The sequence below is a fragment of the Hetaerina americana genome, unplaced genomic scaffold (assembly GCF_022747635.1).
Source record: "Hetaerina americana unplaced genomic scaffold, ioHetAmer1.1.p SCAF_3, whole genome shotgun sequence".
Lineage (NCBI taxonomy): Eukaryota > Metazoa > Arthropoda > Insecta > Odonata > Calopterygidae > Hetaerina > Hetaerina americana.
The window spans coordinates 54,940,173-54,954,878 of NW_027286874.1; the positions used below are offsets into that span (position 1 = coordinate 54,940,173).

Sequence of the window (14,706 nt, forward strand, 5' to 3'; positions counted from 1 at the left end):
ATCACTGTTTCCAACTAATACGTATATGATTTTAACGAAGATTCACATCTAAGTACTTTCTTAGAATTAATGTTAATCGATTGTGAATCGGTGTCTCATGCTTCCTTGATGTAGCTTCTTCCATTTCATACGGAATCACGGTCGTTAAAGGAGGTGCCATGCGTTTATTTAATGATTGTTTCCTTACTTACTTCATCTTCCAAAGGGTTCTGTGTGTATTACACTATTCCGGACCACCTCTCCCTCAATTGTTTTTTAAACTTTCAAATCTTTGTGTCAATATGCGATTGGATTGGTGTGCTATAATTTCTTCCTTTTTCCCCTTCACGCATGGGGTGCCACGCCATGAGAGTATTCGTTAGTCAGACAATTGCAATGCCATACCAAAAAAAATCACATGATTTTAATCAGCGAATTCAGCGTGATAACGCAAATTTAAATCAGATCTTATCCGCGCACTAATTGGCTACTTCCCACCGTGTGCTAACTTGGCGTGCAGACCGGGATGCCCCCCTACCCCATCATTATTTTCTCTTGGAAAGTAACAGCCGATAATAAATTTGCTCTGCAACTTTTTTGTGGCCACCGGTGCCCGTCATCCGTTTTAGTTAGAGCCATCTGGTGATTAAAATAAAGGATGGATGACGTCATTGCGTACGAAAGTGAAGAATTTTTCGTAATGGCCGAGGTGTAAGTACAGTGATGAGAGTATCGGTCTAACAATTCAATAAAGCACAAAATGCACTATTTTCTGAAAATTTTATCCCATCGTTAAAGAAGCGTGTCCCTTGATAACTAATAGGTAGTATTAGTTATTAAGAGGAACAGCTAACAGCCAAGGGAATTTTCGCTAATAGGGATAAGTGGGTAATTTGGTAGACATATGATTTTCAGGAAATGTGTGAAGAGTAGAGAGCAACCCAGTTTAAGCATTAGCTTTTTCTTAATCAAAAGTGCCAAGTGGCTCACAATTTAACGTATCTTTCTACGGACGGCGTGCTTCGCTTGAAGAAGCACCCTTAGTAGAGGTGGGGATACCACTGAAAATTTTTGCCACCGCCAGGACTCGAGCCCGGGTCCTTGAGTTGGGAAGCCGGGGTAAAATACAACGCATCAGCCATATCTCTTAGGAGAAAGCCTCACCTTATCTCCATTTCTCTTTATTTAGCTCCGATTCAGCCATATGGATTGCATGTTCCTTTCACCCAACGGTGCACGTAGTAGTCATTACTTTTACCCTTTTAAAATGAGGACGTATTAATATTATTTTTAAGATATTAGATATACCCTGATAAGTATAACAATGATTTTATTTCATCTATGTCAACAACAATATTGGTCATTTAACACTTGTCGGAAATCTTTGCGATCAAGGATCAAACCACGGATGTAATCACACTTGCTATTTCCCACAGTCACCACTGGAGACATACCCGGCTTCCCATCTTCATCATTTGGTGCCATTTTGTGTCATTATTGCGCTATGAAATATGAATAAGATGACAGTTGTAGAGCATGGCGTGATAAAAAACTGCCTTCGGCTTGAGCAAATATTAACTGCGCAAATCAGCGAATGCAATAGTAATCACCTAAGTTCCGGACGTGGGTAAGCCGCCAAAGAGACTTAAATCTTGAAATCTCTCGCGGCTGAGGAGCTTTAAGGAGCGCGGCAATGGATGAATCCCAGAAAACACTTTTGGGGCTCGCGGCGGGAGAATTCACATCCAGTAGCGAAATAATTCCTCCCTTTTGATTTTCCTGCCCTCCCACTTTCATGATTTACCACTGCTTAATATTACACGACAAGGCTTTAAATTGGGTCTCGGTTGCTCCCAAGCTGAATGTTTGATAGTAGGACCCCGGAAAAATTAGCGCCGCTCGAACGAAAGAGGTTATCCGTTTTGAACGGAGGGGGTTCTGGCGCACCACCCTTTTGCGCGCGCATTCCGACCAGACGACTGTTGTACGTCATCACGCAGTGGCTTTGTTTATAATTATTGTATCGCACTCGGGAGAGCACCGGGGTGGGTGAGCAGAGGCATTCGAGGGCATGGGGGCCCTTTTCTCTCTCCCCGCAAAGCCCTTAATCCGCCCTTGCGCCGTGCCTACACCGGGGAAAACCGCCGATCCTCCCCTTCGTCTCCTTTCCTCTCTCCTAACGCTTCTACCCTGTCTCCCATCCCCCTCCCACGCTCTTCCTCCCCCGCTCTCCTCCTTGCCCCCTCTTTTCCTTCCCGCACACCTTAACCGACTTCCATGCTTGGCGTCGTCCCCCACTCCATCCGAGAGTCCTTATCTGCAGACCCGGATTCCCTCGCACGTAACACCCGCACCGTCCCGCACAACCCTAACCCCCACCCCTCTTTTTACGGGCGCAGCGCGCGAGAAGGTGTTTGAAGATGTCAGGCGAAGATTAAGAGGCGACGTGTGTGTATAATCCTCCCGATCCGCTAGGATTTTCTTTTCTTTTTTTTGTCGATCATGCAGTCTGGTTAGTCATTTTTGGAGATTTTCCAAATAAAATATTTCTCGGTATGGTTTCCATATATATTTTTAGTGCCGAGAGTGAGGAAAGGAGTAGGAGAAGGATGAAAAGGAGTTTGGCATGGCAGATACACATTGACGATCCTTGAAGAAACAAATCCCGCCCCTCAATTCGAGCGGGACGTTGAGTGAGGGATGCGTCGGTGAATGGGACGGTCTACTAAATCGTCGGCGGACTTGATGGCCACGGGAGAATTTCTGATGCTCGCGCGGTCATCTGGGTGGTTGAATGTCAGCTATGGGTGCGCCGGAATGTGACTTGTTTTCTGGATGCATGTCTCGACAGTCTCCGCTCTTTCCCTCCCTCGTGTATTCCCGTTTCATTCCATTTTGGCTCTGCAATCCCACAACCTCCCCTGCGTCCCATCGTTTTGCCAATATTCATAAATTTCTCTCTTCTCCCCAGGGTACTAGGGATGATGTGGGCGTGTTTGGCACGCTAAATAGAGCTTCCAATTTCATTCGCATTGCCACAGATACTTCACTGCCAAAATTCCGAGCGTTTTCGTCGCGACGCTATTGAGAACGAATAAAATTTTGGCCTCCTCCGTCGACTCTCGCGCTGACGATGGTGGAAATAAAGCTGTATCTTATCCTCTGTAAGTTTTATATAATTTTATCTTTTCCACTTCCCTTAAAACTCTCGATAAAATAGCATTTGACTCTTTACAGCAAAGAATATTTACCGTCGTTGTCGAGAAGGAATATTTAGGTAAAGATGGTAGTTGCCCGCATTTTGATATTTATGTCAGCTTCAGCTATGTGTTTTCACAGAGGAAATTAAAGCAGAAAGATTACCTTCACTAAGCACCCCTTATGGTATATATTTCTATACGATTCCGACACATGAATACACGCATATTCTGAGAGCAACACTCCATATCCATAATTTTTCAGGCAAATCCTGCGGTGATTTCCTCACTGTAAGGGGCCGGGTTTGAATCTTGACGAATGGCGTGGATCTTAAAGGGAAATCTAAGAGCTATTGGGGTACCCTGCGGAGTGTGCTGAAAGTACTGCACATAATCAAGCGCTGAAAATGGATAATGGAACTGTGGAATTCTTATGCTCGGTTCATTAAGAGGAGGTCAGTTTTAACTCCACCCTATCTCTATCCTTGAGTTAATAATTTGACTCCACCGAATAGTCCTTTCCCTAGGCGCTCGAATGTCTTTCAGTCCTATGGAATAATACTGCTGCAACATTGAACTCATAAATTCAGCCCGACGCTAAGAACTTATTATTCATGGAATAGTTTACGTACTCATCAACTTCATACATTTTACCGAGCTAAAAATGGTGAATACTTCATTGCCGACATGAAGGTTTTGAGAAATAGCAAAGCGGTTCTCTATTAGGGCGGCAAATCTATTAGGTAAGCCTTTGGAGGCAGGGTCTACAAAAGACCCTGCCTCCAAAGATGTTAATGCGAAGTGACCTCATTTCATGCTGGTTTCCTCTTGGTATCTTTAAAGTTTTCATGAAAGCAATTTAATATTACTGAGTCAGGAAGTGGAGGGGCTAAATGAAATGGATCAGCCATAATATGAACTCCGGGTCCGCCATATTAATAATCGGGATAATTATGACAGTCTTGTTGTAGCCGCATTTTACATAATGTATTGCACGCGTCAAAACGTCCGCTTCATCACGGAGTGATGAAATCCGCCCAATTGAGCCAAAACGGTTCCCAGCAGTGCACTATTATGTACCTCGGTCTGCACCAATGCACTGCGTCGATTCCGCGAATTGGCCATTGACGCCCTAGCAATCTGTCGGCGCGGATCAATAAAAAAAACAAGGGAATCCGTTAAGCCGAAGGAGAATTTCCATATCGTTTCACCTGTTTAATGCGTTATTCGAGTCTAATGCGTCGAGTGGGCTAGACATATGATTTCTGTCCCCTTCCTCCTTTCCCACGCCCACCATCCCCCTCGCGCCGCGGTCTGTGTCTATTATGACGGAGCACTCGCCCAGGAAAATGGATCCTTGAGATGAAAGTGCGAATAATTTAGCAATTAGCCGACGCGAAATTATGATGCTCCGAACGAACGCACCCTACCACGGACGAAGAAACGATATCTCGTTGGAGATTTTAATTAATCGGCACAGTAAACTCTCGTTAACTTGAACCGGGGAAATTAGAATGCCGAAATAACAAGAACTTGCGCTTGATGGCGAAGTACGATAAATAATTCTGTCACGTGGATTCCTTACGGAATTTAATGCGGAGTTGGTTTTAATCCATATCTTTAAACATGCATTGCCCTTGACGAACGACTTAATTACTTAACTTTTTCGAACGACTCTGAAAATTGTGAAATTTAGTGTTTTTCCTGGAATAGTTAATTGCGCGGGCTTGGAACTCCTGCGGGCGAAGAAAAAACGCGTGATGAAAAACTAGGAAAATTTATTCCTTGAAAATTTTGGCATCATCCCTTGCCCGGAGGGAATATCTTAAAAAAACTCTTTCCAGAGGTGAATCAAGTGTGCTATAAGGGTATCAGGGACTATATTTCCGTTATGATCTCACCAGAAACGCGAGATCTTTATTAAGCTTTCAATCTGAATTCAGAATGATTCTTTGCATGAGTCAGTAGAAATATGCTTGACATATTTAGTCGTGTTAGCAGCCAGCTCTCCGATTAACTAATTAAGATGGCGGGTTCGAATTCCGCCCCAAGCAAAAATGACTTGTCATGACTTTGGTGACTTCGTGAAATTGAGCTTAATTTGCGATTTGACCTCATTGGTCGGGCACTTAAAAGCAGATCTTTGCCAGAAGGAAACACTTGCACATAGTTTCAAAATCTCCCTCAATATTCGAAGCTTTCCATTCTGTTGCCTTCAGTACAGAAAAAGTGTATTTTTCTATGAAATCAATAGAAAATATTTTAGTATCATTTCGATATAATTTACGATGAACTTTTTGTTCTCTCATTTTTAGTGCTTTTCGGACAATTACTCATTGAAGCAAAAAAAAATAAGAAAGACTTGGGAAAAATAATTATCTTTGACTTTATTTATACTGAATCCTTAATTATTTATCTTCATTCAATCTTTGAGTTTTACGGTAAGCATGTTATACGTACCTTTCTGGATAAGTGTTTTTCCATTTGAGTTAATCCAGAAAAAATGCTGTGACGATAGTTAATTCTTTTGCTATTAAAATAAATTTGAACTGTTATTTGTACAAATGCGACACATTAAAATGATTTACATTACAGTGACGCATTGCTAAAGCGTCGCTATTCGTTAATTTTTCTCCATTCAATTATTCCCGTATTTCTTTTCATTGCACAAAGCAAAATTGCCACAGAATGTCATTCCAAATAATAATTAAACAGCAATTTTATAAAAACCATAGGTCGCCGGTCTATATATTTCAGAAACTTGACTTGATCAATCACTTATTATGAATATTATTAGAATATTATATTGGAGTCCACATAATGGTAAGTGGGATTGTAACGCTGTGAAGAGTCACGAGTCGACAATTTTGCCATAATATTTTTGGACCTTATACAATTCTCATTTTTTAGACACCTCCATAAAGTGATAGATACATTCAAAGTTGCTAGTTTTTTTCAACCGAATTTGGCGCGGTTCTGGTAATAATTAAATAAATTAAAATTTAACAATTCGTTATTTCCATATTGCTGCTTGGCGGTAATATTCTTGTGGATGGAGAAGGACTCCAAAATTTTGCCTCCTTTAAAAAAGAGCGTATTTTTACTCATCGTCCATTAGGTCCGAGTACTTATTTACTTTCAGCAACACGCACAAATCAGAGTTCGCTTAGGTTACTCCCGATTGGGATACGGAATAAGGCAAGCGGCCTCATCGTCATTGCTCTCGCAAAGCGCACTGCGACCAGCGTAACTGAATAATTTAGGGGGACGTGCGGCGAAGCAGGATTTGCGTACGCTATATATTCTGCATGTAGATGCCATAATTTCGGGGCGTTACATCTCTCTCCCTGTGACTATGTGAGCGAAGTGAAAAATGTATCCGCCAATTAAACAGCTGGCTGAAAACCTCGGGATGATTGAATTTAAAACTGAAATTGGCAAAGTGGAGATGGGATGAGTTTGGTGAAACGTGCCGGTCTGTCGGGGGACGACGAGGGCGTCATTTTGCGCAGACCCATGGCTCACGACGCCACTTGCTCCTCTGGAAAACGTTCCTGTGGCGGTGCAATCCGAAACCATCAATACGGTGTCACAGTAGTCAATCATCTTTAAATCCCCGAAAACTGAATGGGGAAGTGGTAACCGGGAAAACCTGGAAAAAAACTGGTTGAGAAACCTCGAAAAAAATACCTGAAATCCAGCAGTAAAAACTGAAGTTTATAACTGATGTTATTTTGCAGGAAAATCAATGGAGGACATTAGAAGGGAAAATGACATTAGAATTAAATATAAAGGAATGATCATTCGATTTTTTTAACTAACAGCTTTCAGCGTATAATTTTTTCTGAGAAGAAGGCAAAGAATTGTGCGTCATATCTATTGTATGTGTACATTGAAGGAGCAATCCTTCCAGTATATCGTGCCAACCGTGTGTCGCGCTGCGAAATAACTGCCTAACAACCTCCTCTGCGCACTGACACTGCTTGGTAATCGTTGGGCACTTACTTATTTGAATGAAAATGCCACGCTATATAAATACTCATTCACAGAAATGATTTCTTTTAATATAAAAGTGCTCCTACCGATATTCGCAAATGTTATCCTTTGTTCACGAATTGGCAATATATACTGTTTACTAGCAATAAAAAACGCGATTGTGTCATGGCAGGAGGAGAAATCATTTCAAATGAGTCGAAAACTTCAATTGTAGGACTCCGAAACTCCAAGGGATGTAATTTCTCTACCATAGGCGGGATGTATATTTAAAAGAGCCATCAAATTTTTTAAAATATTTTTACTAAATGCGTTATTTACCCAATAATGTCTCATGTGGATGGGAGCATACTGGAATGTCCGCAAATGTGACTTAGGCAGTGACCGTTGGATAGCATCGAGGGAACAAGGTAGTGAATTTGGGAGCACAAAACCTTAAAAAAAAACACAGATATATCATGGAAAACGTGGGATCAGGAACCATCTTATTGATGCCCACTCAGGTTGTCAATCGACATCTCCCGCGCCCTCCCCTAGCTTCCCTCCGATCGGATTTCCCTCCGGTCCGGGCTCGCATTTATTCTTTTTTTCCGTTCGGAATGTATTCAATCCATGGACCCCTCGCTCCCGCAGTATTAACTTCGGTTTTCCGGCCTAAGTGACACACTGGGGTTAGGTTCTCGGAGGACGCGAGTACCATTCCTGCTCGTGTTATTTTCCTTCCACCCAGGGAACTTCGGTTTGACTTTTAATTATCCTTTTTGTCATTTCTTGCTTAAGTAACTAACCTAAATATCAATTCTCACCTTGTTCGTTTAATTGTCCATAAAAAATAACGTTTGACGGAGGGTCATTTAGACGAATTTCATAAAAAAATAATTCAATGGGAGATATAGGGAGAGATATATATTAACTTAATGGAGAGAGAAAGAAAGATATTAGCTTAATGGAGAGAGATAGGGAGTTATCAACTTAATTAGAGAGAAATAAGTGATATTTACTTAATGGAGAGAGATGGTGAGATATTAATTTAATGGAATGAGATAGATGTAACGCCCAAAAAGTGACTTATTTCAACAACAATTAATTCGACGGTGTGCGGTAACAGCATGACGTAAAATGATGAAAGGCCCAGTTGGAACTGGTACTGTCCACTTATTTTTTCCTTAAAAAAAGCTCTTTTCAACGCCTACGGTTCATCATTAGGCAGTTTTACCCTGATGATAACCACTAGGCTTCGAAACTCACGACTTATTTAAAATAAATAAGTAATTAGAGTCATCTGTGCTCTTTATCAATTTCATCAAGTGCTTTCAGAGGCAAGGAAAAACTGAATTTAAAAATGTGCTTTTTTCACTAGCATTGCTTATTTCCTATATAGATCATGGTCCATAGTTTCTGCCCTCCAATATTAACGTAGTCTGAAAGCGGAGAAATCAAAGTGGCCATCTGTTGAACATTTATACCCGAAGTAAGCACAAATGGTTCACCGAAGCTTCTGTTTATTTTATTTTTCTTCTCTATCTGAATATTTTTGAAATCATATGGAACAAGATATCCCGCATACCAAAAAAAAACGATTTGGTGGCGTGAACCGAAAAGAAGGGTTTCCGGCGTTTATGAATGCAATACTCTTTTCAACGCAGATTAAAACATCCATTTGAGAGGTCTTTCACGGATAAAAAGGGGGAAACCGCGAGTATTTGAAAAGCTAACGCCATTCCGCATATCTGCTATACTTTGGGCAATCTGAGTGCGAACGTTAATAATCTTGTTTTGATTTAAAAAAAACTACCCATCCAGAGTAATCAAGCCGAAGGTTTTGATCTTAATGGACAAGGATAGTGCTCTCGTCTCAAACTAATCCCTAAGGTGTGTGGAATTCGCACATGCGAATGGGAAGGAGAATCCAGTTCCTTTCCCTGGGCCACCTGCCGTTTCCCACGAAGTTCACGCATTCAGAAAATAGCACCACTTGGATTTTGGATTAGGCAATTCAAAAGAATCACTCGAATTGTGAAACCGAAAACCTTTCGGAATCAATAACCCAACGCATTATCTATTAGGGCACCGCAATGAAAAAATATTGAATACATACCTACCTAATGCATACCCTTCTTCGGGTAAACCAAGTCGACAAAGTCTGATATCAAGATAAGTCAAGGAACTTACTACTACCTTTTACTGAATTCCTTCATGCCGCTCTGATCTTCAATACCTATTTTCCCTCCTCCTCCTCCACATTCTTTCATTACTTATGGCGTGTTCTTCTGTTTCTGAGATCCCTTACATTCATCATCCAGAGAGGGAGTGTCTTAGATCACATTCCTTGGCCACCTTGATCACATTCGTGTCCCTTCCCCCTCTCAAGGCATCCCCCTTTACCTCACATGTCTGTTTCTATAATTACGCGTAATTTTTCATTCTCCCTCCCCGTCCCCTACTACCCGGAAACAATCGCCGGCGCAGAAGACATTATAGGGAGTGGGGCCCCTGAAAGCCCGTCCAATCTCTTCCCCTCGCCCGCTCCCTCCCGCCTTCGCTCCTCCCAGCACGCCGCCGTCTTTGCCGTCCCACGCACAACGCGTCCTCTCCTCACCATAAGGAAGAGAAGTGTCTTCCCATCCCCTCGCCCCAGGACGAGAACAGTCTCGCGCTCCGTTTTGGACGACGACGCGTGACGTCGATAGCTTCGATCGAAGCCGAATCGTGTTCAATAAAGGAATCCATACTCTGTCCCTTTTTTATTTTTTTAATCATCGTTTTCCGACTCGTTTTGTGTTCCGTTGTTTGTCCAACCCCACAGAAAGAGGGAACCGCTTTTGGATATTTTAAGCCGGAGGAGAAGAAAAGGAGGAAGGAGTGTGGAGTGTGGGAGGAGGAGGTCGGGGAAAGGCCTGGGGGAGAGGGTGGCGGGCGGAGGGAGATATTGAGTGCGCTCGGGGGATGGTCAGGGAAATCAAATTAACTTTGATAGATAATAATATTATCTGATGGGTTCCTTTCGAACAAGCCGTTCCGTTTTCCCTTCCTCCCGCATCGAGAACCGCACGAGAGGAAATCAATTATGCGGAATGGCACTCTGTGGAAAACCAGGGAGATAAGTTTGGGAGATAGGGAGAGGTCATATATATATATAATATACTTTTTTCTCCTGGTCTTCAGTTTTCAAAAATGCCTCTCCTCCTCTACGTCAGTGATTTATACCGTAAACTCTGTTCGCTGGGGGGGAGGGGAGAGGGAGGAGTAGGGAGTGGTGGGAAGAGGGGTTAAGGTGGTGGGGGGACGAGACGTATTATTCGTGGGGATGAGGGGGGGGCGTGGAGGAGGGTGGAAGTGGGAGGTGCGTGTGGATGTGGGGGAGGGAACGGGGCGGCGTTCGTGTTTTAATGATCCCTCTGGTTTGATGGCCAGTATAGGATGCAAAAATATGATTTCCTTGATGATGTCGGCGTTTTGCGTTGCCATCCCTGTTTGCCACCAGTTTGTTGCTATTGTTATTGCTGTTGTCGACGCGTCTGTATTTTTATATTTGCGGTGCCTTCCAGTTGAGCGTGTCGATAAAGGATGTGCTCCGAAGTGGAATGAATCCCTACTATATACGTAGGTATTTATATTTTTTTTCAACCGTTGCAGTAAATAGCTGTATAACGCACTTTCCGGTCGTTTACATTTCAGAAAAATTTGCATGATTTATATTTTTGATTTATCAAGCCGGTTTTTCTTCGTCGATTCTCTTCCTGCATCGTTCGTCCTCTCTCTCACTTTATCCCTCGCACACCATCTCTCACCCTCTTTCTCTCTGTCGCGTTGAAATTTACGACTCTATTGCCGATTTACACACTGCTATCCAGAACGTTGAAAAATCCATAGGTTTTTCAAGCACGCAAAAATCCACTCAGTTCATCTCTGAGAAACTTGCGGTGCGATAATCTCGAATTTTGGGAATGGATCGATTTTGCTGAAATGCAAGCATTCATGCACGGACGGAAGCGAGGGTTCAATATATCTCCTAAAATGAGGAAACTGTTCATATTTTTGATGGCCTTTAGTGCCATCAGTCATGGCATATTTAGAGCGGAAATATGTACCCGTAAGAACTAGCGCCGATTTTCAACACCCAAGGGTTTTAAGTATGCCTTCCTATTGACTGTGCTGAGTAGGAATGAAGTTTATCCCTGCCAACAAAAAAATATTTGAAAGACGAGTCGAGTTGCTAATCTAGGGTACGTTTCATGAAACGTTTCAAGTACGTTTCATGCTTTGATAATAGTGTTTTTCATTTCCTAAATCACAACCATCTTTTTTAATAAGGCTCCAGAAGAGAGTTAAATGAATTAAACTTTCCGTTTAACCATGTTACATTTGTGACTCAAATTACTATATTGTTCAAGTACAAATCCGTCATGTTCCGTGAATGTTGGCAAAATTAGGGCGAGTTGTGCGCTGTGTGCGCTATGTGAAGGAGTTCATAAATCATATTTCTAATACGTATGTACTTTAGAACGCTTCTCGGCTTACTGGTGCCATTATGTCAAGTGTAACTGCAAACAATTCCACGAGTAATCCGCACAAAAAAATTGAAATATTACATGTCATGTCTTGAATTCGAGTCGAACCGAGCGGAATGCATGTAGCCCCACGCATTGTTTACTCCCTTCAGAGCGTGTTCCCAGCAGTGACCGTCATGACGTTCGTGATTTTTCATGTCGCTTCCTACTTTTTTAGGGCGAGATCATTCCTCGGGCGCTTTGTACCACGACGGCTTTATGATATCGTCCCTTCCGCCGGGGAACAGAGGAAGGAAGCTTCGCCCAGATATCTTCGGTGAATCCCGGAAACGATCGGAATTTTCATGAGCCACCCGAGAGATCGGGGAGACACTTCCCCGGAGTGACCGGGGAGGGTCTTGCACTCCGTGCGTCCTTTCTATGAGACAGGACGTCCCAAAATACATTAATCCGTGGGGGATTGGTTTATGGCCTCCCGACTGCGGACGACGTCGGCCCGCCGGGGGACGTCGGGCCGCCGTCGGACCCAAAGACACGGTCTCCCCTCCTCACTCTTTCTCTCTGTCTCTACCTCTTTCCCCGCTCAGCTCGTTTTTCTCTCATAGGGCAGAAAAGTATTTGAGTGAGCGTGAGAGAGAGAGAGAGATGAGGAGAGAATGAGCGTAAGGTGAAGTGGGGGAGAGAGGGATAAGGAAGGAAGAGAGAGAAGATTCGGACTCCTTTCCTCCTCCCACAAAAAAAAATAATTCCAAGATGAAAAAGAGAGAGTGGCCAGTTTTTCTCTCTCCCTACCTTCGGACCGCTTCGTCACGGGGATCCGTCCGTCTCTGCCCACCCCCCCCCCGTAACCACCCACCCTCCACCCCCCTTGACCCTTCTTTATATTCATATTTGAGTCCTCTGTATCATCCCGAGAAGTACGCAAGGTGAAGAGGAAGTGGGCGTGTTCCCGGGAAAGCTCTGGGGGTCGGTGGCAGCTCAAGTTGGTCCGACGGCGAGGGTGGGTGAGGGAAGGGGTTGAGGGTTTATGCGAAAGGAGCAGAGAGAGAGGAGGATGTGGGGAAAAGGAGAGGAAGGGTGGGTGGAGTGGGGAGAGGGATTTAAGCCTCGCGGTGTAAGCCGAGGCGCGGGAGACTGGAAGGCTGAGGAAATGGCGGGAGGGTGGGAGTTGGAAGACGGGCAAGTTGGAGATGAGAAACCGGGTTGGGATTGAGGCGAGAGCTAGGGGTCGCGAGAGGGCAGGCCAGGAAACGCTGCCGGGCACAGGTGCAGCGGGGACGGGGTCCCCTCGCCCCCGCCCACGTCCCACCTTGCTCCATCCCCCCACCATGCCGGGGGTCCGGGCCCCGATTGGAGTTGCGAGCCCGGTACCGACTTCGGGTCGCACTTTGAAATTGACTCATGACACCGTCACTTTGAGCCAGAGTCCCGCACTGTGCGAAATGGGCGTGAATGGCATACTTGGGGAACTTGGGAGCGGGAGTGGATAGCTTTATTACACGGCCGAAGCTCCGCTAACTGTGGCAACTTAAAGGACGAAGTTGATGTCACCCTGTGAACACCGTGTCTTCGGCTCTGAGAAAATATCCGCGCTGTTTAGCCTTGACTTCTCCCGAGGATATTTGCATTAGCTCTGTCGCTCAGATGCCATATTAACTATTGTCGTTACAATAGTTGCTATTGGCAGAATCACCCCATTTCTTGCGGGATACGATTTTTAAATTAATGACATTATTATCATATACTACCATCGAGCTGCAATAGACGTCTACTTTTTACGTACTTCTGTATTGCTGGAGGTTCCTGAGTCGAAAACCAGTCGTTATGTGTGAGCACCATGAAGTAGATAATCCCAAAACTGTGATATTTATGAAATGCATCAAGTGGAAAATGACTCTCCCAGATGTGGGAATGGCACAACCCATAGGTATAATGAGGCAATGCACCTATTAAATCATCCTTTGCGACGAAGACTAGTTGGCGTTCCTCGATGTTATTATTTGACAGCATAAATGATCTCTGTCTTGAAGAATGTGGTTAAATAGCCTCTGGAAATAAAACTCTTTTGTTATAATCTGCGACGGGGTATTTACGCAGGCTCACCTTTCTATTTTTTATTAACATTAAATCTTATCATAGTTTTTGCTGTATCTTTCTCAAATATTCTATGCCGTAGTATTGTGATTGAACTCCATCCATCCAAAAGCTATCGCTTACCCGCAGGGTCAGCTTTAAGTACGAATCCTGGTAACACATCTCAAGTCGTTGGAGGTTCTTCGGAGATGAACCCACCCGGGATCACGGCAGGGCTTACATCTCGCTCTCAGGGGGTGTGACAGGAGGCACAATGCGGAAGGGACACACTGGCTGGTACTCACCCCTCCCTCCTCCTCCTCCCGCCCAGAACCAAACCTTTTCCTCTCGAAAGATACGGAGTTCGGATGCAAGATGAACATCCGTGACCGACTGTGTTTTCGTTTCCTCGTGAAGTTGACTGTCTCCGAGAGGGGGGTTCACGTTATTCTTCGACCGTTGCACATGCGCGCGCGTGCGATCACACAGACACACCGGCTGACTTAAAATCGGGGTTACGCTCGCCAAACAATAACGGGATACGTACTCAGGGGCATAACCTTACTCTCGGTTCACTCAGCGGCCCCATTCTCTCTCCCTCCCTCTCTCCCTTTCCTTCCTTCGCTCTTCGGGAACGTCATGGCTTATGCAACGTGAACGGAATCCAAGAGTGGAAAGGAAATAAAAAGCTCTCTCACATCTGACCCTGTCACGGCCAGTTTTCTCCGAGTGGTTTAGTTTTCATTTATTTCTCTTCGGGGATTTACGACGCGCCGTGACAGGGCATGACACAGGGGATTAAAATACTATCAAGTTTCGTCCCGAGACTCCTTCTCTTGCTGTGTGACTCTCTTGGGTGTGACTCATCTCTTTAACGCTCCCAATGTATTTACCCGTGTAAAGTTTTTTTTTTACTTTATTCTATTCCCGTGGAAGTTCCCGAAGTGTGAAAG

General features: G+C 44.0%; 1 protein-coding gene across 1 annotated transcript in view; it reads left to right on the forward strand.

Annotated features, from left to right (window-relative positions):
• The window catches only part of LOC139690131 (uncharacterized), a 188,677-nt gene that overhangs the window by 110,130 nt on the left and 63,841 nt on the right, over positions 1–14,706 (forward strand). The gene's annotated exons all lie outside the window — the stretch shown is intronic.